The sequence below is a fragment of the Sminthopsis crassicaudata genome, chromosome 4, assembly GCF_048593235.1.
Source record: "Sminthopsis crassicaudata isolate SCR6 chromosome 4, ASM4859323v1, whole genome shotgun sequence".
In the NCBI taxonomy this organism is placed as follows: domain Eukaryota; kingdom Metazoa; phylum Chordata; class Mammalia; order Dasyuromorphia; family Dasyuridae; genus Sminthopsis; species Sminthopsis crassicaudata.
This window is the reverse complement of record NC_133620.1, coordinates 183730876-183747087: the sequence shown is the minus strand read 5'-3', so window position 1 is coordinate 183747087 and position 16212 is coordinate 183730876.

Below are 16212 nucleotides of genomic sequence, written 5' to 3'. Positions count from 1 at the left end.
AATGAAAAGACTCAAAGAGAAATCACTAATGAATCAATAGCAAAGAGCTCAATTTCTGGAACATTATCCTTTTACTTTCTGAATAAACCATTCATAAATGAGTATAATATAGATTACTGACTTATTATTGTTTAAGTTCAGTATGAGAGAAAATTTCTGTGTGCTTCTTCCAGCTAACAAATTTTGCTATGGATTGAGTGAGAAGACAGAATTGGTCAGATGGCTTAAACATTTACATAACATAGAGTCAGTGAGATGCCCCAAAGGAATGGTAATTAACTGTACAATGTGTCACAGTATATGTGCAAAGTGCATGGATTGATTATTTATTCAGCCAACTCTTCTTATAGGGATTATGTAGGATGATATATGGAAAAAGGTAAAAGTCCTTCTTAAAGCATACATTTGGAAATATGATTTTAAAAATTAATCTTGTATTAATTCTCTCCCACCCCATGGAGATAAATCATTAAATTCATAATGAAAGGAAATGGAAAAATATCACACAGAGAAAATATTTTTATTCTTTGCACTTTTCTAGGAAATAAACCTAATAAATGCAGGAAAGCCAAACTATTACTATTCATAAAATTTCCTGTCCTTGGAATACTAACTCTTTATTCTCCACTTACATTCACTTCTAGAAAAATATACTTTTTTTAAAGGAAGGGAAACAGCAGGTATTAAGGTAAAACAATCTTTTATGAGGAGAGATCCCTGATGAGAGGTAGTCCTGATGCTATCATTAGTGAGGTAAAAAGTGACACAAGGAAAGTTGTACATGAAGACAAAATAGCTACAACTAATTAACCAAAATGAATAGGAAGGTAAATAGTAAAGGGGGAAAAAATTTACAGGAGCTTGGTAAGACAGTTTGAATCAGAAGGAGAAGAAACAGACAAAAAAAATGGAAAAGAACTACCAAGATTTGTTTAACAAATTATTTTTTCATCAATGATAGTACAGTGAAATGGACACTTTTCAACTCTGTATTAAAGAAACCAGTTGTTATAAGAGGTAGTTGGAAAGAGAACAAAGACTAGAAGATTTGCTGACTCAAAACGTAGTTGAAATCCTCAGCACTAAAAAAGCCTACTTGGTGTCCCTGTTTCAAGCTTCTTTCTTATTTCAATTCATTGCTAACTGTTACCACTGTTTTTCCAAAAGTCCAAGTGCAATGCCTTATTCAATTAATTCTAATGGCTCCTTACTTACACACATGCAGATGTGTATGAATATGGTTATTTCTTACACTTCATGACATTCTTCATCATGGTTTTTATATATCATGCATTGCCATAAGAAACCAAATAGAAATTTAGGAGGAGTTCTGAGGAAGCTGCAGATGACATGCAAAGGTCAGCAGATGACACAGGGCCTATAATTAAACACTTTTGTACAAATTTTACAATAAGGTACTATAAATACCCCATAAAAGAAAAAAGAAAAAACCACTAAGACTGCTCCAATACGAAGGGAGTGGGTGCCAAAAAAATTTAAATGGATTTTCTAGATCACAGGAGTACTGCTTCTCTAATCCCTGTGATATGAAGACGATAACTATCTATAAACGTATTCCTGTCACTCAAATATTTGGAGTCATCTTTCAACACTTTCAAAATGATATAATTTTCAGTACAGTACATACAGAATACTTATATGTACATTTCAATCAACTTACAAGCATTTATTAAGGATCTACCATGTACCAGGTACTGTCTTCAGTACTAAGGATGCAAAGGCAAAAGTGAAACACTCTCTGCTCTTAAGGAACTTAATATTCTGTTGGGAAAGAGATCATTAATGTATATTGATATATAAAAATAGATAAAAGGTGATTTAGGGATGAGGACGATGGGTAGGATTTTTCTTATGCAGCAAGGTAACTGTATAAATATGTATACGTATATTGGATTTAACATATATTTTAACATATTTAACATGTATTGGACTACCTGCCATCTAGGGGAGGGGGTGGGGGGAAGGAGGGGATAATTTGGAACACAAGGTTTTGCAAGGATCAATGTCGAAAAAGTATCCATGCATATGTTTTGTAAATAAAAAGCTTCAATTAAAAGAGAGAGAGAGAGAATAATGGGTAGGGCACAAGCAGAAGGGACATCACATAGAATGAGTTTATTCTTAAAAGTCAACCAGAGACTGCAAGGTGTAGAAGTGAGGGAGAAGTACATGTGTATTCCAGGCATAGAGGAGAGACCATACAAAAGCATAGAGATTGACAATGGAGTACAATGTAAAAAGAATAGTAAAAAGGCCATTTTGATATATAAAGTATGTAAAATGATCATAACATACTGAGGTTAAGGGCTCAGAATGTGAAGAGCAAAACTAGAGTAGGGTGGATACATTTAAATATACACAAACACACATATACATTCGTTGTGCGTTGGAGTTCCCTTAGATTCTATCCTGAGCTTTCTTCCCTTCTTCTCCCTCTATTTCACTTGATCTCATCTGCTTCTATAGGTTCAATTATCATCTTTACAGAGATGATTTCCAGATCTATAAATCCAGTTCTAATCTCTCTCCTGACTTCCAGTCTCATTTCCTCTCATATCACCGATTGCTTCTTAGCCATCTCAAATTAGATAGCCTGTAGTCTTCTCAAACTCAACCCAAAAACTAAACTCATCTTTCTTCATAAATCCTGCCTTCTTCTGAACTTCTCTATTACTCTCAACAGGACAACTATCTTCCTAATAACCTAGGATTGCAATTGTAGTATTCTCACCTTCTCCCTTCATAATTGCAATCTGTTACCAACTCTTGTTATTTTTACCTTATATGTACCCCATTCTTTCCACGTGCATAGCTGTCATTCTGGTGTAAACTCATAATCACTTTATACCTGGACTACTACAGTACCTACTTTACTGGTTGGGTTTTTTTTGTTTTTTTTTGCCTTATTTCTTCCTACTCCAATCCATCCTCCACTCAGTTTCCAAAGTGATCTTCCTAAAAAGTGCAAGTCTGACTAGATCACTCTCCTCAAACTACAGTGGCTCTCTATTACCTCTTTAAGATAAAATCTCAAATCTTACTTGACTTTTAAACTTCTTCATACTCAAGTCTCTTCTACCTTCCTACTCTTATTACACTATACTCCTCAGTGAACTTTGTAGTCCAGTAATAGTGGTTTTCTTGTTTTTTACATACAATGTCCCATCTCCTTTTCACTGTCTGCCATGCCAGGAATTTTCACCTTGCTCGCCTGTGCTTCCTAGCATCCATCAAATCCACCTCAAATTCCACTTTGCCCAAGAGGCTTTTATCAGGCTCCATTGCCACTCCTACTCCAGGCTATCCCTGTTCCCAGCCACATGCAGACAACATTGATTACTTCCCATTTATCTTCTGAGATTCAACTGAGACAGAAGCTGTGAACTTCAGTGGTCTAGAAAATTCCCAGATGAAAATTTGATGCTACCTTTGTAATGCCTTTTCTCTGAGAGTTGCCCACAGCACTGAGAGGTTAAATAACTTACCCTGAATCACAAATATGATTAGGTGTCAGGGATGAGACTTGAGTGTAGGTCTTCCTATATCTCTCTATAGCCTCTATGCCACATTAAGGCATCAGAATTTGGTAAATTTAGGATAATCTGACTTACAAAGTGTGTTTCTGAATATGTGATCCTTTTAATGTTATTCAGACATGAATGAAACTCTATTCAACCTTGCAGCCCAATAAACTATAAACAAATTTCAAGACATAATAAAATCAGGAAGATTGGAGTTCAAATCCTGCTTCAGAAAATGTATTAGTTATAAACTTAAGCAAGTCACAATGTCTCCTAATCTGTTTCCTTATCTCTGATTTGAATTTGTTCTAAGGTATTATATTATGTCCTAAGAAAATATGATTGTAGTTTACCAGTGTCGAAAGTATTTTTTTTCTTTTAGGTCAGGAAAGTACAGTGGAAATATGTATGGATTAAAAGGAAAAAAGGATCCTTAATTTCTGGTTCTATCATTAATCAGGTGATTAACCGTACATAGTCAATACATCTAACTTCTCCAGGTTGCAGTTCAACTCAAATTCAATGACCCACTCTACATAAAACATTTATGATCACAGCCCTTTTCCTGTTAGAGAGAAACTCACCCTCACCCCTACCCCCACCAAACAGATTGGCAAACGTGACAGAAAAAAAATAAATATTAGAAAGAATGCAGGAAAATAGGGACACTAATACACTAAGTGGAGGTGAAGCTGCTAAACTAGTCCAATGACTGGAGAACAATGTGGAACTATGTTGAAAGGACTACAAAACTGTGAATACTCTTTGACCCAGTTAGATCCATAGTCCAAAAAAATCAAAGAAAAAAGAAATGGATTTATATTACAAAAATATTTGTAACACCTCTTTTTGTGGTGGCAAAGAATTAGAAACTGAAGAAATGCCCATTAACTGAGAAATGGCTAAGTTGTGTATATCATTGTTAACTTGAATAGACTAGAGTATACTTCAAAAAAAATTTTCTTGCTTTTTTTCTATTGTGGCAAATGTAAAATTGCATTTTGCATAATGATGCATAATGAGTATCATGCCTTCCTTTTCAATGAGTGAGTGTAGACAGAAGGGAGAGAATCTGGAACTGAAGAAAAAAAAAAAAAGTTATAATACAAAGAGCAAATACTCCCTTTCCATTATTACTCTGAAGAAAAAGAATTTTGCCTTTCTAGTCTGGCAAATAAGTCATTTTTATCATATCCTTTGAGAAATCTGATATAGGATTTGCACAGTGCTCAGAAGTTACAGTTCGTTGAATTTGAATTCTCTGAATAGATTTATTTATATTTTATATATTATACATAATATAAAATAATAATATATAATTATATATTTATTGTATTATATTTGTACTTATTTATAGAATTCTCTGTATATATTTATACAGAGTTAGAGTATGACTAAAGGATCTGGCCTAGAAATGAAAAATATATTTTACTTCAATTAATATCTGAGGTGGATAGAAAGTTATAGCACATGTATGATAGGATAAAGATTTAGGTACCATCTACAATTTACAGGCAGTAGCCTTCCTCACCTAGTGATGCCTCAAATATCGGATTAAGAATAGTTAGAAGGGGCAGAGCCAAGATGATAGAGAGAACACAGACTTCTTTCTGAGCTCTCCTATTACCCTCACACTAATTACAAAATTCAACCTCTGAAATAGTGCTGGACTGGCAGAATCCATGAATATTGGGAGTGCAGCAAATTAACAGCAGAATATAATTTTGAAGATCACCAGAAAAAGCCTGTTTTGGTGGGGCACAGAGGGGGGGCTAGGCGCAGGACCTTGCAGCTGTGCAGACCCAGGCCCGGGTATGGTCTTTGCAGGGTAGTGCAGACCCCCACTGTGGAGAAACTAAGGGGAGGACTCTACCACCATGTTGGCCACTCTGTCCTGGTTGCAAGCTAACAGATCAGCAGAGGAGTTATAAAACTTCCAACACAAACACAAAAGGTAAAGAGTGAACCCCAAACCCCCAGAGTCTCATGGGACCTGAGCACACCCACCCAGCAGGGGGAAATGACTCAGTGCAATCTCAGAGCAGTCCCTGCCTCTCTGCTACTGTAGCGCTGCCTGTAGAGGAAGCTTGTAAAGCCTTCCCTGCCCTAAAATCAGATCCCAAATTAAAAAAAAAAAAAAAAAAAATGATAAAAAGGCAAAGTGAGTTCTAACTATTGACTATAGAAGTTTCTATAGTGAAATAGAAGAACAGATTTCAAACCCTGAGGAGACTAAAAACAGACTGTCTCCAGATGAAGCCCCAAAAGGTGATATAACCCAGTCCCCATCACACAAGGATCTCCTAGAAGAAATTTAAAAGGATATTAAAAGAGAGCTAGAAGAAAAATGGGGGAAGGAAAGGGAAGCTTGGCAAGAGGGTTTGGAAAAAGCATATTAACTCATTAAAAGATAGGTTTGTTAAAGCGGAAAAAGAAAACAACTCCCTCAAATGTGAAATGGAAAAATTAAAGAACTCCCAGGAAAACAGAATTTGTGAAATGGAAAAGGGAAATAATTCCTTAAAAAAAAATTGTGAAATAGAAAAAAATTCAATAGAACAAAACAACTCATTTAAAAACTCAATTGGACAAATACAAAAAGAAGTTTAAAAAAAAGTAAATGAGAAAAGAATTCACTAAAAATCAGAACTGCACAAATGGAAATGAATGACTCAGTGAGACAACAAGAATCAGTCAAGCAAAACCAAAAAAGAAAATTAAAAAAATACAAAAAAAATGTAAAATCCCTACTTGCGAAAACAACTGACTATATGAGGATCAACTTTGATGGAAGTGGCTATCTTTGTCAATGAGAGGATCCAATTCAGATCCAATTGATAAGTGATGGACAGAACCACCTACACCCAGTGAAAGAACACTGGGAAATGAGTGTGGACTGCTTGCATTTTTGTTTTTCTTCTCAAATTATTTTTACTTTTGCAAATCCAATTTTTCTTGTGCAACAAGAGAACTGTATAAATATGGACACATATATTGTATTTTAGACATACTTTAACATGTTTAACATATATGAGACTGCCTGCCATCTAGAGGAGGGGGTGGAGGAAAGGAAGGAAAAAGTTGGAGCAGAAGTGATTTGCAAGAGTCAATATTGAAAAATTACCCATGCATATGTTTTGTCAATAAAAAGCTATAAAACAAATAAATGAATGAATAAACAAGCAAATAAATGAATAAATGAATGAAAAATAAATAAAAGAATCAGTCAAGCAAAACAAAAAAAAAATAGCAAAAAATGTAAAATACCTCCTTGGGAAAACAACTCACCTGGAAAATATATCTAGGATAATCTAAGGATTATTGGACTCCCCGAAAACCATCATGAAAAAAAAAAAAAGAGCCTAGACACTATTTTTCAGGAATTCATCAAAGAGTAATGACCAGATGTAATAGAAACTGAAGGTAAAATAGCCATTGAAAGAATTTACCAAACATCTCCTGAAAGAGACCCCAAAATTAAACTCCAAGGAATATTGTGGCTAAATTTCAGAACTACTGGACCAAAGAAAAAAATATTACAAGAAGCCAGGAAAAAAAAATTCAAATACTAAGGAACCACAATAAGGATTACTCAGAATCTAGCAGCATTCACATTAAAGAATCAAAGGGCCTGGAATCTGATATTCCAAAAGGTAAAGGAACTTGGAATGCAGTGAAGAATAAACTACCCTACTAAATTGAGCATTTTCTTCCAGGGAAAAAGATGAGCATTCAATGAAACAGGTGAATTCCGTTTATTTCTAATGAAAAGACCAGAACTAAATTAAAAAATCAACCTACAAATATAGGATTCAAGAGAAGCATATAAAGGTAAAAAGAACTCTTGAGATCTGTATTTCTGTTATGGATATACATAGAGAGTACATGTATAATTTGATTTTACATTATAATATAAGAAAGGAACTAGAGGTGGAAAGAGGATTATACCAGAAAAAAGGGAAAAATAGAGATTTAAAGAGGAAAAATTAAATCTCACAAAGAGGCAAAGGAAATCTATTATATTTGACAGGAAAAAAAAAAAGGAGGGGGATGAACATTGTGTGAATCTTACTCTCCTCAGATTTGCCTCAAAGAGAAAATATTAGATATATTTGGTTTACAGAGGAACTTCTTTGATCTTATTGAAAAGTGGTAGGGGAAAGGTGAAAAGGGAAAATATATGGAATACAGAAATAGTAGGGGAAAGGTATAAGATAGAAGGAGGACTCTAAAGGGGAAGGATTCTAATGAGGGAAAGCTGCTTGAGGCAAGTGATCCCCATAAGTTAAAATACTGGGAAGGGGGGGAAGGGGAAAAGAAAAAAGAAAAAGATAATCTGGGGATAATAAGATGGCAGGAAATACAGAATTAGTAATTTTAACTGTAAATGTGAATGGGGTGAATTCTCCTATAAAGTGGAAGTAGATAGCAGACTGGATTAAAAGCCAGAATCCTACAATATGTTGTTTACAAGAAACACATTTAAAGCAGAATGATACATACAGAGTAAAGGTAAAAGGCTGGAGCAGAATCTATTATGCTTCAGGTATAGTTAAAAAAGAAAAAAAAAAGAAAGAAAAGGATAGCCATCCTGATCTCAGATCAAACAAAAGCAAAAATTGATCTAATTAAAAGAGATAAGGAAGTAAACTATATCTTGCTAAAGGGTACCATAGATAACAAAGCAATATCAATACTAACTATATATGCACCACGTGCATGGAAATTCCTAAAGGAGAAATTAAATGAGCTACAAGAAGAAAGAGACAGCAAAACTATAATAGTGGGAGATCTGAACCTTGCACTCTCAGAAATAGATAAATCAAACCACAAAATAAATAAGAAAGAAGTTAAAGAGGTAAATAGAATAGTAGAAAAGTTAAGTATGATAAATTTTTGGAGAAAATTGAATGGAGACAGAAAGGAAAACGTGTTCTTCTTATTAGTTCATGAAACCTATACAAAAATTGACCATATATTAGGCCTTCAAAATCAAATGCAGAAAGGCAGAAATGGTATAAGCATTTTTTTTCAGATCACTATGCAATAAAAATTACATTCAATAAGAGACCATTTATTTATTCAATAAATAGGCCCAAAAGTAATTGGAAACTAAATAATCTCATCCTAAAGAATGAATGGGTGAAACAGTAAATCATAGACACAGTTAATAATTTCTTAGAAAAGAATGACAATGATGAGACAACATACCAAAATTTGTGGCATGCAGCCAAAGTGGTAATAAGGGGAAATTTTGTTTCTCTAGACTTACTTGCATAAAATAGAGAAAGAGAAGATCACTGAATTGGGCTTGCAACTGAAAAAAAAAAACTAGAAAAAGAGCAAATTTAAAACCCCCAATCAAATTCTAAACTCAAAATTCTAAAAATAAAAGGAAAAATTAATAAAATTGAAATTAAAAAAAACTATTTAATTACTAAATAAAGCTAACAGTTGATTTTATGAAAAAAACAAAATAGATAAACTTTTGGTAAATTTGATTAGGAAAAGGAAAGAGGAAAATCAAATTGTTAGTCTTAAAAATGAAAAGGGAGAACTTTCCACTAATATAAAGGAAATTAAAGCAATAATTAGGAGTTACTTTGCCTAACTTATACCAATAAATTCAATAACCTAAGTGAAACCGAGGAATAGCTACAAAAATATAGGTTTCCCAGATTAATGGAGGAGGGAGTAAATTGATTAGTTTAGAATTGTTTAGAAATAGAACAAGCTATTAATCAACTCCCAAAGAAAAAAATTCCTAGGACCGGATGGATTTACATGTGAATTCTACCAACATTTAAAGAACAATTAACTTCAATACTATATAAACTATTTGAAAAAACAGTGAATGAAGTACTCCTACCAAATTCTTTTTATGACACAGACATGGTAATGACACCTAAATCAGGTAGGATGAAAACAGAGAATGAAAATTATAGACCAATCTCCCTAATGAATATTGATGCAAAAATCTTAAATAAAATATTAGCAAAGAGATTACAGAAAATCATTCCCAGGATAATATACTATGATCAAGTAGGATTATACCAGGAATGCAGGCCTAGTTCAATATTAGGAAAACTATTAGCATAATTGACAATATCAATAACCAAATTAACAAAAACCATATTACCATCTCAATAGATGCAGAAAAAGCATTTGATAAAATCCAACACTCATTCCTATTAAAAAAAAAAAAAAACACTATAGAATGTAGGAATAAATGGACTATTCCTTAGAACAGTCAGTAGTGTCTATTTAAAACCATCAGTAAGCATCATATGTAATGGGGATAAACTGGAACCATTCCCAATAAGAGCAGGAGTAAAACAAGATTGCCCACTATCCCCATCACTATTAGAAATGCTAGCTTTGGCAATAAGAGATGAAAAAGAGATTAAAGGAATTAGAATAGGTAATGAGGAAATCAGATTATCACTCTTTGCAGTTGATCTGATGATATACTTAAGAGAACCCCAGAGAATCAACTAAAAAGCTATTAGAAATAATCCACAACTTTAACAAAGTTGCAGGACACAAAATAAATCCACATAAATAATTAGCATTTTTATATATAACAACAGCAAGATATACAAAGAGAAATTCCATTTAAAATAACTGTAGATAGTATAAAATATTTGGGAATGTATCTGCCAAGGGAAAGTCAGGAACCATATGAGCAAAACTACAAAACATTTTCTACACAAATAAAATCAGATCTAACCAATTCGAAAAATATCAAGTGTTCTTGGATAGGTCGAGTGAATATAATAAAGCTGATAATACTACCTAAACTAATCTACTTTTTTAGCGCCATACCAATCGGACTCCCAAGAAACTATTTTACTAACCTAGAAAAAATAACAACAAAATTCTTCTGGAAGAACAAAAGGTCAAGAATTTCAAAGGAATTAATGAAGAGAAAATCAAATGAAGGTGGCCTAGCTGTACATGATCTAAAACTATATTATAAAGCAATGGTCACCAAAACCATTTGGTATTGGCTAAGAAATAGACTAATTGATCAGTGGAATAGGTTAGGTTCACAGGACAAAATAGTCAATAATTGTAGCAATTTAGTGTTTGACAAACCCAATGACCCCTGCTTTGAGGATAAGAATTCACTGTTTGACAAAAACTGCTGGGAAAACTGGAAATTAGTATGGCAGAAATTAGGCATAGACCCACACTTAAAACCAAATACCAAGATCAGATCAAAATGGGTTCATGATCTAGACATAAAGAATGATATTGTTGTGTCCTGCTTTCTAGAGCCCCCACACTGGAGTGATTAAGATATGCCTTCCTAGTAGAAAAGTGATGAGGTGGGACTGTAAGCACATGGGACCTCATAAACAACTTGCTATTGTATGTAGTTTGCCCCTGGTATCACTCTTCCACCTGCTATCACTTTGCTTCAGTCTCCACACAGATTGTCATAGCCTCCTGACTTCTCAGTCAGAAGAGATGGGGAGTCAAACCGGACATTGTTGGCAGGTTCCTTCTGGGCTAAAGGGTCTTATACCTCACCCAGATTTTCCCCACTGACTGTAACCTCTTATACTTGCCCTTTCTTTTGTTTTAATTGAAGCAAGTATAACCTATCTATCACCATGGGAGGTTAAATCTATCACCATGGGAGGAATCACACAAGCAAGTTATGATATCATTCAAGCAAGTAGTAACATAACAAACAATATGAATAACTAAAATACCATAGAAGATTTTAATGAGTCCCAGAAGGAAGATGTAAAAAATAACTATTAACTCACAACCACACATAGGCCTCCTTCAGCAGCCAAGAGATAGTCCAAAACCAATCTATTATCCATCACTTCATATATCAGGGAATCCAATGATTCCTGCAGGTTTTGAAGTCCTGCATCAGGCTCATTGATAATTATTTTTGATGTTTATGAGTACATAAAGGGTTAACTGGCAGGCTCTTTCAGTGGTGGGCACAGTCAGCAATGGAATTAATGGATATTTCTTGGGTCTTCTTCTTTTCCTCTCTCTCCAAAGAACAAGGTGGATACAATTTGTTGGCACCCATCTGATTCCTTCTCCATCTGTAGAGATACAAGCAAATCCTCTCCCCCAAGTAGCTATCCTATCTGATCCCTTTCATTTGCCACTTTCTGGATTTGTCCACATCACCTAGCAATTATCTAAAGATAGTGGAGCTGCTCGCACTGGACACTGCCTTTCTGGTAGGTTATGAAACCTGTCTGCCAGAACCAGTGCATCTCCATCAAAAATCAGAAACTTTTTAATATATAGTATTGTTTAGAAGTTCTCTAGAGTTACTACCTATGGCTCCCCCTTTTTTTTTTTTTTTTTTTTTTTTTTTGGAAGAGCATCTTGATGTCTCTGTTCCTCCTCTCTACTAATTGTCTGTCCTTGAGGATTAAAAGGTATGCCAGTGGTTTGTGAAATCTGATAGCTGTGGCAAAAAAAGGGGGAATTCCAAGGACTTAAGAGAAGGTTATAAGTGTCCTTGGTCAAGTTGTTCCTGAACTATATCTAATAAGGCCTGAATTTTATCACTACCTAAGGGTCACTATTCTATCCACACTAGTGTATCAGTTTTCCATTGAACGGGAACAAGTGAAAGTATAGGCAGGCCTTCAACAGCAGCTCTGCCTAAAAAGCCAAAGTACTCAATTGTAATCCTAACTGTTGTAAGATGTGTCTTTCCCACAGATTGATGGGGATTTTTTCAAATACAAAAGGAGTTTCTCCTTTTTCACCTTCAAAAGTCCATCTCAAAGGGGTAGCACTAATTTCAGCTGCTATTAATCCCCCTATGCCAGACATGTGGGTGTCTGCCTTAATCTTTGGCCAGTGACTGGGCCAGCTGGCACCTCTAATGATTGTACCATCTGCATCTGTGTCTACCAATCCTTCTAATGGTATGCCATTTATATAGATAGTGAGCATAAGTTGGTCAGCTGTCACAGCTGCTGTCCAGAGTATTCCTGGATTTTGCTGTTTGGAGTCAGAATCTGGGCAACTATCACCAGATTGTCCATTAGGAATCTGTATCAGTAAACCTGATGCTGCTACTTCTCCTGAATGATGTCACACATTGCCTACCTATCAGTGACTGGGATATTACCTACACTTTCCCCAGTTTCCCACATCAGTGTATGGATAGATACCATTTTGAAAGCACTCTCAGGAGGTGAAATGGTCAATGTGTGGAGACAAAGGCTGGACAGAGAAAGGTTTCAACTCTCCAGGGGATATCTCAGTAGTCCCAGTGGCATACAGCTCTATTCTCCCTAAATGAAATCCCCATCCCCCACAGGCTTGCTTAAAGACTCTTTGGGTGTATTAATTGCTATTATGCCCCTAATGTTTTCTACCTGGGTCCCTGGAGCCGAGCCTCTTCTCTTGTAAGGAGGACATAAGAAGTGGGCAAAATTGTTGCATGGGCAGTGTTGATGGTGTCACTGCCCCTCCCACTCCTCCCCTTCCTCCCACCTATGAAGGCAGAGTTGAGGAAGGAAGGTCAGAAGATGGGAATAGCCTATGGAGACATGCTCAGGTTTAAGCAGAATTAAAAATGAGCTGTGAAGGTGAAAAGCAAACTCATTAGCAAGGTACTTAATTCCTTTACTGCCCAACAGACAATGGTACTTAAGTACTTAACTCTTCTCACGAGACCATGAGAGAAAAAGAGAGAGAGAGCAAAGGAGAGAGCATGGGAGAGCGAGAGAACGAGAGAGCTAGAGAGAGAGAGAGAGAGAGCTAGAGAGCGAGAGAGAGAGAGCTAGAGAGCGAGAGAGCTAGAGAGCGAGAGAGCTAGAGAGAGAGAGAGAGAGAGAGAGAGAGAGAGAGAGAGAGAGAGAGAGAGAGAGAGAGGAGAGAGAAAGCAAGAGAGAGCAAGGGAGTTAGACACACAGAGCAAGAGCGAGCGAGAGAACAAGAGAGTGAGAGAGACAGAACAGGAGCGAGCAAGGGAGTGAGAGTGAGTGAGAGAGAGCAAAAGAGAGAGAGAGCAAGAGAGTGAGAGATCAAGAGAGTGAGACAGAGCAAGAGTGAGAGAAAAAAAGTAAGAGAGTGAGAAAGAGAGAGAAAGAGATAGAGCAAGAGCGGATGAGAGACAGCAAGAGTAATAGTGTGAGAGAGCGAGCGAGGGAGCATGCAAGAACGAGCAAGAGAGCTAGAGAGCGTGAGAGAGAAAGCAAGGCAGAAAGCAAGACAGAGAGCAAGAGATTGAGAGACAGAGCAAGAGTGAGAGAGAAAAAGCGAGAGAGTGAGAGTGAGAAAGAGACAGAGCAAGAGTGAGAGAGAGCAAGAGTGATAGTGTGAGAGAGCGAGCGAGAGCAAGCAAGAGAGCTAGAGAGCATGAGAGAGAAAGCAAGACAGAAAGCAAGACAGAGAGCAAGAGATTGAGAGACAGCAAGAGTGAGTGAGAGTGAGCACGTGAGTGAGCGAAAGAGCAAGAGAGATAGAGAGAGAGCGAGTGAGGGAGCACATGAGAACAAGAGAGAGAGCTAGAGAGCTAATGAAAGTGAGAGAGAAAGCAAGAGAGTGACAGAGCAAGAATGAGCAAGAGACAGAGAGCTAGAGAAAGAGAAAGCGAGAGAGCAAACGAGAGAGCATGAGAGAGAGAAAGCGAGAGAGGGAGAAAGTGAGAGTGAGAGACAGAGCAAGAATGAGAGAGAGAACGAGAGAGAGAGAACGAGAGAGAGCAAGCAAGGGAACGTGTGGGAGCAAGCAAGAGAACTACAGCATGCAAGAGAAAGAAATTGAGACAGAGAGAGCAAGAGAGTGAGAGACAGAGCAAGAGCAAGAGAGAAAGTGAGAGACCTAGCTAAGCATGCTTCATATTTCCCTTGAAGGGGAGGCTTAGTATTTGCCTCATTTTGGTTGAAAAATAAAAGTGACTAAATTAGTCCTTACCAATTCTTCCCGCTTGCTTATTTCTATACTTACCCTTCCGAGTCATGGGAACTTCTCCACTGAACTCGGCCAATCAGGTCAGTTGAACTGATGTGTATGAAACCTCACCTAGGGCCCCAAGTTTGGGCGCCAAATGTATCCTGTTTTCTAGAGCCCCCACACCAGGGTGATTAAGATATATCTTCCTAGTAGAGAAGTGATGAGGCGGGACTCCCAAGGATGGTGGAAAAATAGAGTCCGTTTGTTTCAAGGACTTTCCCCTTTTTATAATGTAACAAAAACAACACTGAGCACAGGGGACTACATAAACAACTTGCTATTCTATGTAGTTGCCACATGTTATCTATCACTCTTCTACTTGCTATCACTCTGCTTCAATCTCAACAGGTTGTCACCACCCCCTGACTTCTCAGCCCTTAGGGGAGATGGGGAGCTGAACCAGACGTTGTTACCAGGTTCCCTCTGGGCTGAAGGGTCTTATGCCTTACCCAGAGATTCCCCACTGACTGTGACCCTCAAAATATTATAAACAAATTAGAACATAGGATAGTTTACCTCTCAGACCTGAGGAGGAAGGAATTTGGGACCAAAGAAGAACTAGAGATCATTATTGATCACAAAATAGATAATTTTGATTATATCAAGTTAAAAAGTTTTTAGACAAACAAAACTAATACAGACAAGATTAGAAGGAAAGCAACAAACTGGGAAAATATTTTTATAGTCAAAGGTTCTGATAAAGCCCTCATCTCCAAATTATACAGAGAATTGACTCAAATTTATAAGAAATCAAGTCATTCTCCAATTGATAAATGGTCAAAGATATGAACAGACAATTTTCAGATGTAGAAACTGAAACTACTTGTAGCCACATGAAAAGATGTACCAATTCACTATTGGTCAGAGAAATGCAAATTACGACAACTCTGAAATATCACTATAGAGTGGCTCTCACATTGGCTAAGATGACAGAAAAAGATAATAATGAATGTTGAAGGGGATGTGGGAAAACTGAGAAACTGATACATTACTGGTGGAATTGTGAATGACTCCAACTATTCTGGAGAGTGATTTGGAACTATGCTCAAAAAGTTGTCAAACTGTGCATACCCTTTGATCCAGCAGTGTTACTACTGGGCTTATATCCCAAAGAGAGAAGGGAAAGGGACCTGTATGTGCAAAAATGTTTGTGGCAGCTTTTTTTGTAGTGGCCAGAAACTGGAAAATGGATTCCCATCAATTGAAGAATGGTTGAATAAATTGTGATATATGAATATTATGGAATATTATTGTTCTGTAAGAAATGACCAACAGAATTATTTCAGAAAGGCCTGGACACTTACATGAACTGATGCTGAGTGAAAGAGCAGATTATATGATGATCAACTCTGATAGACATGGCCATCTTGAGCATCAACAATGAGATGATTCAAACCAGTTCCAATTGTTCAGTAATGAAGAGAGTCATCTACAACTATGGGAAATGAGTGGGGACCACAACATAGCATTTTCACTGTCTTCTGTTTGCTTACATTTTTGTTTTCCTTCTCAGGTTTTTTTTTTCTTCCTAGATCCGATTTTGCTTGTGCAGCAAGATAACTATAAATATGTATAAATATATTGGATTTAACAAATACTTTAATATATTTAATATGTATTGGACTACCTGCCATCTAGGGGAGGGGGGAGGGGAAGGAGAAGAAAATTTGGAACAGAAGATTTTGCAAGGGTCAATGTTGAAAATTACCCATGC